The sequence below is a fragment of the Artemia sp. Qi Xiang Cuo genome, chromosome 19 (genome assembly GCF_049724085.1).
Source record: "Artemia sp. Qi Xiang Cuo chromosome 19, ASM4972408v1, whole genome shotgun sequence".
Classification (NCBI taxonomy): domain Eukaryota; kingdom Metazoa; phylum Arthropoda; class Branchiopoda; order Anostraca; family Artemiidae; genus Artemia; species Artemia sp. Qi Xiang Cuo.
In genome coordinates, this window is record NC_142812.1 from 44,894,477 (window position 1) to 44,906,444 (window position 11,968).

General features: G+C 34.2%; 1 pseudogene; it reads left to right on the top strand.

Moving 5' to 3' along the window:
• The first annotated feature begins 2,421 nt into the window (after positions 1 to 2,421).
• LOC148940902 (uncharacterized) lies at positions 2,422 to 8,668 on the top strand (annotated as a pseudogene).
• Positions 8,669 to 11,968: the final 3,300 nt, after the last annotated feature.

The following is an 11,968-nucleotide window of genomic DNA, read 5'->3' on the forward strand; positions in this document are numbered from 1 at the left end:
ATTTTTAATGATTAATGTTTTGTATTTTCATATTATGTAACATGTTGTGTATTATTGTTTTGTTTACTTTGATTACTGCTAAAATTAGCAGCTGTAAAATATATTGATGATATTGTTTTCAGGGCGTCGTTTCTGAACTGAAAAGAATATGCAAGGATCAATCAATAAAGAGGGATTGGCCGAAAAAAGAGGTATATCGTTACCGCTTATGGCTTAATGGCTTAATGTATCGGCTTAATGCTTAATGTTTTGTATTTTCATTTTATGTAACATTTTGTGTATTATTGTTTTGGTTACTTTGATTACTGCTAAAAATAGCAGCTTTAAAATATATTTATGATTTTTGTTTCTGGGCGTCGCTTCTGAATTGAAAATAATATTCAAGGATCAATCATTAAAGAGGGCAGGGTCGAAAAAAGAGGTATGTTACCGCTTATGGCTTAATGGCTCAATGTATCGGCTTAATGCTTAATGTTTTGTATTTTCATTTCATGGAACATTTTGTGTATCATTGTTTTGGTTACTTTGATTACTGCTAAATTTAGCAGCTGTAAAATATATTAATGATGTTTGTTTCAGGGCGTCGTTTCTGAACTGAAAAGAATATGCAACGATCAATCATTAAAGAGGGATGGGCCGAAAACAGAGGTATATCGTTACCACTTATGGCTTCATGGATTAATGTATCGGCTTAATGATTAATGTTTTGTATTTTCATTTTATGTAACATTTTGTGTATTATTGTTTTGGTTACTTTGATTGCTGCTAAAATTAGCAGCTTTAAAATATATTAATTATTTTTGTTCCAGGGCGTCGTTTCTGAACTGAAAAAAATATGCAAGGATCAATCATTAAAGAAGGATGGGCCAAAAAAGAGGTATATCGTTACCACTTATGGCTTCATGTCTTAATGTATCGGCTTAATGCTTAATGTTTTGTATTTTCATTTTATGTAACATTTTGTGTATTATTGTTTTGGTTACTTTGATTACTGCTAAAATTAGCAGCTTTAAAATATATTTATGATTTTTGTTTCAGGGCGTCGTTTCTGAACTGAAAAGAATATGCAAGGATCAATCATTAAAGAGGGATGGGTCGAAAAAAGAGGTATATTGTTACCGCTTATGGCTTAATGGCTTACTGTATCGGCTTAATGCTTGATGTTTTGTATTTTCATTTTATGTAACATTTTGTGTATTATTGTTTTGGTTACTTTGATTACTGCTAAAATTAGCAGCTGTAAAATATATTTATGATTTTTGTTTCAGGACCACTTCAGGCTGCACCTATGATCCAGTTAGTAATTTGGTAGAAATTTCAAAAGGACCAGTAGTGTACTCAGGTCCTCCCACTGTTGCAGCTATTGATGTAGCTTTAAAACCTGTGGAAGAACCTGCCATAAAGGAGAAACCAAAAGAGAATTGACTCGAGCAGAGTAGTGAAGAATAAGAAGAATAACGGCCAAGAAAAATAAGGAAACCCCCAATACAATTGACTGATGTTCCAGGAAAATTGGAAGCCCCGAAAACAGTAAGTGACTCTTTATTAGAAACTAAAAAAAGGAAGATAGAAATGAAAGAAAAACTAGCAAGACTTTGTGAAGAGTTCAAAGATCCGACTGTCCAGTTATCCTATCGTAAAGAAAAAGCAAATCTCACAAAGACGAAAGAGGAAGAGGGCCATCTAGCCAGAAAAGAAAATGACGAGCTCGAAAAAATGGAAGTTGTAGATGGCAGCATTCAAACAATTGACAAGGAGGCCGAAGATGCAACTGGGCCTCGAGCGAAAACATCCATTTTATCGAGCAAAGGAAAACAACCTTTCAAACAGAAGCATTCAATAGATATAAAACTCAAATTAGACAAGGAGAAGCGGAGTGATCTGAGGGAGCGGAGTGGGCTGAGTGAGCGAAGAGAGGACATAGAAGAAATGGAAGGAAGATCTGCACGCCGAAAGTACCCTCCCTCGAGGTCTATCCCTAAGCATCTTCGTTCATTTTCTCCTAAGAGGTCTCCTAGAAACTCTCCTGTTAGGCTAGCATCGAAACGGGATTTATGGAAAAGAATGGATAGAGAATTTAAAATTCTGAAAGATGAACTAAAAAGAAAGAGCCGATTTTTAGAGAAGCATCCGCAAAATCATGACTTGTATAAAATCGAATGGGAGAAGTTTTTAGAGAAGCAATCTAAAGAGTTAGCAAAAGCAGGAAAGGATATCGGTGAATATAATTTTGGCCCAGAATGGGAAGTTTATTGGCGGGAAAGAATGAAAGCCATTGACGAAGAGGAATTGATAATGAAAAAAGATGAATTAATTGAAAAGTAGCAATTAGAAGGATATGACCCAGAAGAGGAAGCAAAACAGGAATCAAGTCGGAGCAGGAAATCCTTGACAAAGCAAAAAGGACTGGAAGAGAGAGCTATGAGAAACCCGTCCCCTCCTACCTCTTCGAAATCTGAAGTGTTTATGGACACAGTTTCTAACGTCGACATATCGTTAGTGTCTGTATTTTGGACATACGGAAAGAGAGTATTCAAAAATGAAACTTGTTTGACCCCTACATTTAATGGGGAGGGTTCTGGTGGCTCAGTCTCAACTTCTAACAGGGCTGAAGTTCCAAAAGCATTATCAGGTTGATTATCCGCAGAGTCTAGAGTCAATATATTATTTGTAAGTATATTTGAAACAGACGGAAAGAGAGTAATCGAAACTGGAACTGATTCAACGTTAATATTTGGTGTTGTGGGTACTGCTAGCTCAGATTTAACTTCCAATAAGGGTAAAGTTTCAACAATCGATATTGGTGGAACGTTTTCGGATGTAATTTCTAAAGTTGAAACATTATTAGTACTTGTGTTAAGGGCGGATCGAACGAGAGAATCGGAAAATGGTTAATTCGACCTCTAAATTTGTTGGGAGTTCTGGCTCAGTTTTAAGTTCTATTAAGGGTAAAATTTCAGCAATCAAGTTTGGTGGAACGTCTTTGGATACAGTTTATAAGGATGAAACAGCATTAACACTTGTATCAAGGGCGTATTTAACAACAGAATAGGAAAATGAAGTTGATTATACCTCCAAATTTGTTGGGAGTTCTGGCTCAGTTTTAACTTCTACTAAGGGTAAAATTTCAGCAATCAAGTTTGGTGGAACGTCTTTGGATACAGTTTCTAAAGTTGAAACAGCATTAGCACTTGTATCAAGGGCGTATTGAACGACAGAATCGGAAAATGAAGTTGATTTGACCTCCAAATTTGTCGGGAGTTGTGGCTCAGTTTTAACTTCTATTAAGGGTAAAGTTTCAACAATCGAGTTTGATGGAACGTCATTGGATTCAGTTTCTAAAGTTAAAACAGTGTTAGCACTTGAATTAAGGGCAGAAAGGAATGGAAGAGAGAGCTATGAGAAACCCGTCCCCCTCTTTTCGTCCGCACAAAATTCTGATCCTGATACTGTTTTAAAGTCTGCTGGAGAAACAGATTTGGTCACTGACTCAGTTCAAGTACCTGCGAATGCTAAAGTCTCACCTCCCTTATGTTGTACTGATGGTGAAAAAATTCATGAATCTCAGCATGGCTGACATTGTAACTTTGATCAACAACTCAAGTAAACTAGACAAAACTATTCAGTATAGCCTACGAAGGGTTTTGAAAACACTTCAGATCGACAGGATGGATGCCTCCATCAAAGAGAGATTAAAGAGAGATGGGTCGAAAAAAGAGGTATATTGTTACCGCTTATGGCTTAATGGCTTAAAGTATCGGCTTAATGTTTAATGTTTTGCATTTTCATTTTATGTAACATTTTGTTTATTATTGTTTTTGTTACTTTGATTACTGCTAAAATTAGCAGCTGCAAAATATATTTATGATTTTTGTTTCAGTGTGTCGTTTCTGAACTGAAAAGAATATGCAAGGATCAATCATTAAAGAGGGATGGGTCGAAAAAAGAGGTATATTGTTACCGCTTATGGCTTAATGCTTTGCATTTTCATTTTATGTAACATTTTGTGTAATATTGTTTTGGTTACTTTGATTACTGCTAAAATTAGCAGCTGTAAAATATATTTATGATTTTTGTTTCAGGGAGTCGTTTCTGAAAGGAAAATAATATGCAAGGATCAATCATGTAAGAGGGACGGGTCAAAAACAGAAGTATATCGTTACCTCTTATGGCTTATTGGCTTAATGTATCAGCTTAATGATTATTATATTGTATTTTCATTCAATGGAAAAGTTTGTGTATTATTAATGCTTAATATTTTGCATTTTCATTTTAAGTAACATGTTGTTTATTATTGTTTTTGTTAATTTTATTACTGATAAAATTAGCAGCTGCAAAATATATTGATGATTTTGTTTTCAGTGCGTCGTTTCTGAACTGAAAATAATATGTAAGTATCAACAATTAAAGAGGGATGGGTCATAAAAATAGGTATATTATTAACGCTTATGGCTTATTGCTTAATATTTTGTATTTTCATTTTATGTAACATTTTGTTTATTATTGTTTTTGTTACTTTGATTACTTCTAAAATTAGCAGCTGCAAAATACATTAATGATTTTTGTTTAAGTGAGTCGTTTCTGAACTGAAAATAATATGCTAGGATCAATCATTTAATAGAGATGGGTCGAAAAAATATGTATATTGTTAACGCTTATGGCTTATTGGCTTAATGTATCGGCTTAATGCTTATTGTTTTGTATTTTCATTTTATGTAACATTTTGTGTATTATTGTTTTGGTTACTTTGATTACTGCTAAAATTAGCACCTTTAAAATATATTTATGGTTTTTGTTTCTGGGCGTCGTATCTGAACTGAAAATAATATGCAAGGATCAATCAATAAAGAGGGATGTGTAAAAAAAATATGTATATCGTTCCCGCTTATGTCTTAATGGCTTAATGTATCAGCTTAATGCTTAATTTTTTGTATTTTCCTTTTATTTAACATTTTGTGTATTATTGTTTTGGTTACTTTGATTGCTGCTACAATTAGCAGATGTAAAATATATTTATTTTTTTTGTTTCAGGTCGTCGTTTCTTAACTTAAAAGAATATTCAATTATCAATCATTGAAGATGGATGGGCCGAAAAAAGATGTATATCGTTACCGCTTATGGCTTAATGGCTTACTGTATCTGCTTAATGCTTAATGTTTTGTATTTTCATTTTATGTAACATTTTGTGTATTATTGTTTTGGTTACTTTGATTACTGCTAAAATTAGCAGCTGTAAAATATATTTATGATTTTTGTTTCAGGACCACTTCAGGCTGCAGCTATGATCCAGTTAGTAATTTGGCAGATATTTCAAAAGGACCAGTAGTGTACTCAGGTCCTCCCACTGTTGCAGCTATTGATGTGGCTTTAAAATCTGTGGAAGAACCTGCCATAAAGGAGAAACCAAAAGAGAAGCCTGACTCGAGCAGAGTAGTGAAGAATAAGAAGAATAACGGCCAAGAAAAAATAAAGAGACCCCCAATACAATTGACTGATGTTCCAGGAAAATTGGAAGCCCCGAAAACTGGAAGTGACTCTTTAGTAGAAACTAAAAAAAAAGAAGATAGAAATGAAAGAAAAACTAGCAAGACTTTGTGAAGAGTTCAAAGATCCAACTGTCCAGTTAGCCTATCGTAAAGAAAAAGCAAATCTCAAAAAGACGAAAGAGGAAGAGGGCCATCTAGCCAGAAAAGAAAATGACGAGCTCAAAAAAATGGAAGTTGTAGATGGCAGCGTTCAAACAATTGACAAGGAGGCCGAAGATGCAACTGGGCCTCAAGCGAAAACATCCATTTTATCGAGCAAAGGAAAACAACCTCTCAAACAGAAGCATTCAATAAATATAAAACTCAAATTAGACAAGGAGAAGCGGAGTTAGCTGAGGGAGCGGAGTGGGCTGAGTGAGCGAAGAGAGGACATAGAAGAAATGGAAGGAAGATCTGCACGCCGAAAGTACCCTCCCTCGAGGTCTATCCCTAAGTATCTTCGTTTATTTTCTCCTAAGAGGTCTCCTAGAAACTCTCCTGTTAGGCTAGCATCGAAACGGGATTTATGGAAAAGAATGGATAGAGAATTTAAAATTCTGAAAGATGAACTAAAAAGAAAGAGCCGATTTTTAGAGAAGCATCCGCAAAATCATGACTTGTATAAAATCGAATGGGAGAAGTTTTTAGAGAAGCAATCTAAAGAGTTAGCAGAAGCAGGAAAGGATATCGGTGAATATAATTTTGGCCCAGAATGGGAAGTTTATTGACGGGAAAGAATGAAAGCCATTGATGAAAAGGAATTGATAATGAAAAAAGATGAATCAATTGAAAAGTATCAATTAGAAGGATATGACCCAGAAGAGGAAGCAAAACAGGAATCAAGTCGGAGCAGGAAATCCTTGACAAAGCAAAAAGGAATGGAAGAGAGAGCTATGAGAAACCCGTCCCCTCCTACCTCTTCGAAAGTAGAGCGTCGGTGGAAATCAACCGAAGAGTCTAGGTCTCTTAAAAGAGAGGAAAGATCTAGATCACCTAGAAATAGGAGTCCTAAAAGACATTCAAGAGCCGAGAAAATTTCGTCTAGACGTAAATCCCCCGAGTGTAGGGACATGACTGTGCTGAAGGTCATTCGGCATGTGAGTACACTCGAAAACGAGCTTCACTCTTTGGTGCCAAAGATTAACTCTGTTTTTTGTAGGGCTGTTGATGTAGAAAAGGATGCTTTTGAAGGTTCAAACATACTTTTGGAAGACAGCTCTGTGAGGGACCTGCTAGATATGATTAAAGAAAGACTAATCATAAAATAAGACTCCGGTTCTGTTGAAAAAAGCATGAGAAAGATGGCGAAGAAAGGAATTGAGCTCATTGTAGCTCTTTCTTCTAAGTATTCACCTTTGAAGGTGTCCCCTAAACCTAACTCAACTTCACCCATGATGTTAGTACTGCCAAAGAAACAGATCGATAGGAGTTCTGGTATTTCTGTAGATAGTTCAGCCTCAATAGGTCAAGAAATCAGATTTGAAGAGACTTTATTGAATGGGACTGCAGAAAGTTTGCCTAGATTAAGAATTGTAGTAGAGCCAGAACCATATGGTCCATCAAATTTAGAGTTCCAGTCCCTTTCTTCTTCGAACCATCACCTTCAATCTGCCGTTAACACAAATGACAATGTTGTTTCAACTTTAGAAACTGTATCCAAAGACGTTCAATCAAAGTTAATTGTTGAAACTTTACCCTTAATAGAAGCTAAAACTGAACCAGGACTCCCAACAAATTTAGAAGTCGAATCAGCTTCATTTTCCGATTTTCTCGTTCAATCCGCCCTTAATTCAAGTGCTAACGCTGTTTTAACTTTAGAAACTGTATCCAACGACGTTCCATGAAACTCGATTGTTGAAACTTTACCCTTAATAGAAGTTAAAACTGAGCCACAACTCCCGACAAATTTGGAGGTCAAATCAACTTCATTTTCCGATTCTGTCGTTCAATACGCCCTTGATACAAGTGCTAATGCTGTTTCAACTTTAGAAACTGTATCCAAAGACGTTACACCAAACTCGATTGCTGAAAATTTACCCTGATTATAAGATAAAACTGAACCAGAGCTCCCAACAAATTTGGAGGTCGAATCAACTTCATCTTCCAATTCTGTCGTTCAATACGCCCTTGATACAAGTGCTAATGCTGTTTCAGCTTTAGAAACTGTATCCAAAGACGTTCCACCAAACTTGATTGCTGAAATTTTACCCTTAATAGAACTTAAAACTGAGCCAGAACTCCCAAAAAATTTAGAGGTCGAATGAACCATTTTCCGATTCTCTCGTTCGATCCGCCCTTAACACAAGTACTAATAATGTTTCAACTTTAGAAATTACATCCGAAAACATTCCACCAAACTCGATTGTTGAAACTTTACCCTTATTGGAAGTTAAATCTGAGCTAGCAGTACCCACAACACCAAATATTAACGTTGAATCAGTTCCAGTTTCGATTACTCTCTTTCCGTCTGTTTCAAATATAATTGCAAATAATATACTGACTCTAGACTCTGCGGACAATCAACCGGATAATGCTTTCGGAACTTCAGCCTTGTTAGAAGTTAAGACTGAGCCACCAGAACTCTCCCATCAAATGTAGGGGTCGAACAAGTTTCATTTTCGAATCCTCTCTTTCCGTATGTCCAAAATACAGACACTAACGATATGTCGACGTTAGAAACTGTGTCCATAAACACTTAATCGAATTTGACCGCTGAAACTGGACCTTTCTTACGAGTTAAAACTGCTTTGGTATCCCCCCTCCTATCAGTTTCATATTCACATGCCCTCTTTCCGTCCGCACAAAATTCTGATCCTGATACTGTTTTAAAGTCTGCTGGAGAAACAGATTTGGTCACTGACTCGGTTCAAGTACCTGCGAATGCTAGAGTCTCATCTCCCTTATTTTGTACTGATGGTGAAAAATTCATGGATCTCAGCATGGCTGACATTGTAACTTTGATCAACAACTCAATTAAACTAGAAAAAACTATTCAGTATAACCTACGAAGGGTTTCGAAAACACTTCAGATCGACAGGATGGATGGGTCCATCAAAGAGAGATTAAAGAGGGATGGGTCGAAAAAAGAGGTATATTGTTACCGCTTATGGCTAAATGGCTTAAAGTATCGGCTTAATGTTTAATGTTTTGCATTTTCATTTTATGTAACATTTTCTTTATTATTGTTTTTGTTAATTTGATTACTGCTAAAATTAGAAGCTTCAAAATATATTTATGATTTTTGTTTCAGTGAGTCGTTTCTGAACTGAAAATAATATGCAAGGATCAATCATTAAACAAGTAAACTAGACAAAACTATTCAGTATAGCCTACGAAGGGTTTTGAAAACACTTCAGATCGACAGGATGGATGCCTCCATCAAAGAGAGATTAAAGAGAGATGGGTCGAAAAAAGAGGTATATTGTTACCGCTTATGGCTTAATGGCTTAAAGTATCGGCTTAATGTTTAATGTTTTGCATTTTCATTTTATGTAACATTTTGTTTATTATTGTTTTTGTTACTTTGATTACTGCTAAAATTAGCAGCTGCAAAATATTTGTATGATTTTTTTTTATGGGCGTCGTGTCTTAACTTAAAAGAATATGTAAGTATCAATCATTAAAGAGGGATCGGTCGAAAAAAGAGTTATATTATTACCGCTTATGGCTTAATGCTTAATGTTTTGCATTTTCATTTTATGTAACTTTTGTTTATTATTGTTTTTGTTAATTTGATTACTGCTAAAATTAGCAGCTGCAAAATATATTTATGATTTTTGTTTCAGTGCGTCGTTTCTTAACTGAAAAGAATATGTAAGTATCAATCCTTAAAGAGGGATGGGTCGAAAAAAGAGGTATATTATTACCGCTTATGGCTTAATGTATTAATGTATCGGCTTAATGCTTAATTTTTTGTATTTTCAGTTAATGTAACATTTTGTGTCTTATTGTTTTATTTATTTTTTTTTCATTCATTTTTTTTTAAGGTCGTCGTTTATGAACTGAAAAGAATATGCAAGGATCCATCATTAAAGAGGGAACGGTAGAAAAAAGAGGTCTATTGTTAACGCTTATGGCTTAATGGCTTAATGTATTGGCTTAATGCTTAATGTTTTGTATTTTAATTTAAATTAAGATTTTGTGTATTTTTTGTTTTGGTTTCTTTGATTACTTCTAATATTTGATATATTTTTTATTTTTTGTTTCAGGGCATCGTTTCTGTACTTAAAAGAATATGCAAGTATCTATCATTAAAGAGGGGCGTGTCAAAAATAGAAGTATATTGTTCCCGCTTATGGCTTAATGTATTAATGTATCGGCTTAATGATTAATGTTTTGTATTTTCCTTTCACGTAACATTTTCTGCATTATTGTGTTGGTTACTTTGATTACTGCTAAAATTAGCACCTGTAAAATATATTTTTGATTTTTGTTTCAGAGTGTCGTTTTTGAACTGAAAAGAATATGCAAGGATCTATCATTGAAGAAGGATTTGTCGAAAACAGAGGTATATTGTTACTGCTTATGGCTTAATGGCTGAATGTATTAGCTTAATGCTTAATGTTTTGTATTTTCATTTTATGTAACATTTTGTGTATTATTGTTTTGGTTACTTTGATTACTGCTAAAATTAGCAGCTGTAAAATATATTTATGATTTTTGTTTCAGGGCGTCGTTTCTTAAATGAAAAGAATATGCAAGTATCAATCATTAAAGACGGATGGGTCGAAAAAAGAGGTATATTGTTACCGCTTATGGCTTAATGGCTTAATGTATCGGCTTAATGCTTAATGTTTTGTATTTTCATTTTATGTAACATTTTGTGTATTATTGTTTTGGTTACTTTGATTACTGCTAAAATTAGCATCTGTAAAATATATTTATGTTTTTTATTTCTGGGCGTCGTATCTTAAATGAAAATAATATGCAATGATCAATCAATTAAGAGGGATGGGTAGAAAACATAATGCTCTCGGTCCGGCTTATGGCTTAATGGCTCAAAGTACTGGCTTAATGCTTTGTATATACCGTCCACCGAAAATGTTGTTCATGAGTGTGTTTTTGACTTTTATAGATGCTAAAATTAGAAGACTTAAAATCCGTAAAGTGTGATTGTCCCTGTGTGTCGTATCTTAAATAAATAGACTATTCAAGTATCAATCATGTGATAAGGATGGGTCGAAAAAAGAAGTATATTGTTACCACTTATAGCTTAATGGCTTAATGTATCGGCTTAATGGTTTGTATTTTCATTTTATGTAACATTTTGTGTATTATTGTTTTGTTTGCTTTGATTACTGCTAAAAATAGAAGCTGTAAAACATATTATTGATTTTTTGTTTCAGGGCGTCGTATCTTAAATAAAAAGACAATGCGAGTAAAAATAAAGAGATTGTCCCCAGCAAAAAAATGAATGCGAACGAGCACGATTATTGCTACATGGCTTACAGTCTTGGCTTAATGATAATTGTTTTGTCTTTTCCTTCCACGGAAAATGTTTTGCCACAGTTGGTTGTTTGCTTTGATTGATGCTAAATATAGATATATTTATGATTTTTGTTTCAGGTATTCGTTTATGAAATTAAAAGAATATGCAATGATCAATCATTAAAGAGTGACGGGTCGAAAAAAGAAGTATGTTGTTACGGCTTATGGCTTAATGGCTTAATATATTAGCTTAATGCTTAATTCTTTGTATTTTGATTCCATGTAACATTTTGTGTATTATTGTTTTTGTTGCTTTGATTACTGATAGAATTAGCAGCTTTAATAAACGTTTATGATTTTTATCTCTGGGCGTCGTTTCTTGGATAGATGAATTGAAGACTAGAGAAGGGGGGTGGATTTAACATATAATAAAATTTAGGAAAAGAAAGAAATCTATGTTTTTATCGGTTGTTCTCTTAGGACAGAATGAAGAATACTATGTTCAGAGAGAAGAATACTATGGGTTAATGAATCAAAGGCTTTGCAAACATCCTGGAATAAAGTAAAATGAATCAAAAGGGACTTTGGTGCAAAGCGAATACAATTTAACAAAACTAAGCATAAATAACTTTTTTGAAAACTGAAGTCAAAATTGCGAAGCAAATATTTAGAAATAATAAAATTACTATGACAAGAAGCATCGTCTTCTCAAAAACTTCACTATAAAACGACTAAAATTTGGCTAAAAACTAGCCAACTAATGTTGGCTAGATTACCTCATGTCCAACCCTTATATAACATAATAACTCGTGCGTGCTTATGACTATTCTGGAAAATATCATACTGAAAGGAGAGGTTAATAAGTTTCGTTGAAGGAGAAAAATAATGCGATTAAGCATGGAGTTAGTTATTTAATTAGGAATATTATCAGGGCCATGTGACAAGAAATTGTTCAATCGCATAAAATTTTAGTAATTCCTATATCAGACGCTGGTTCCAAGAATTGTGACCTAATT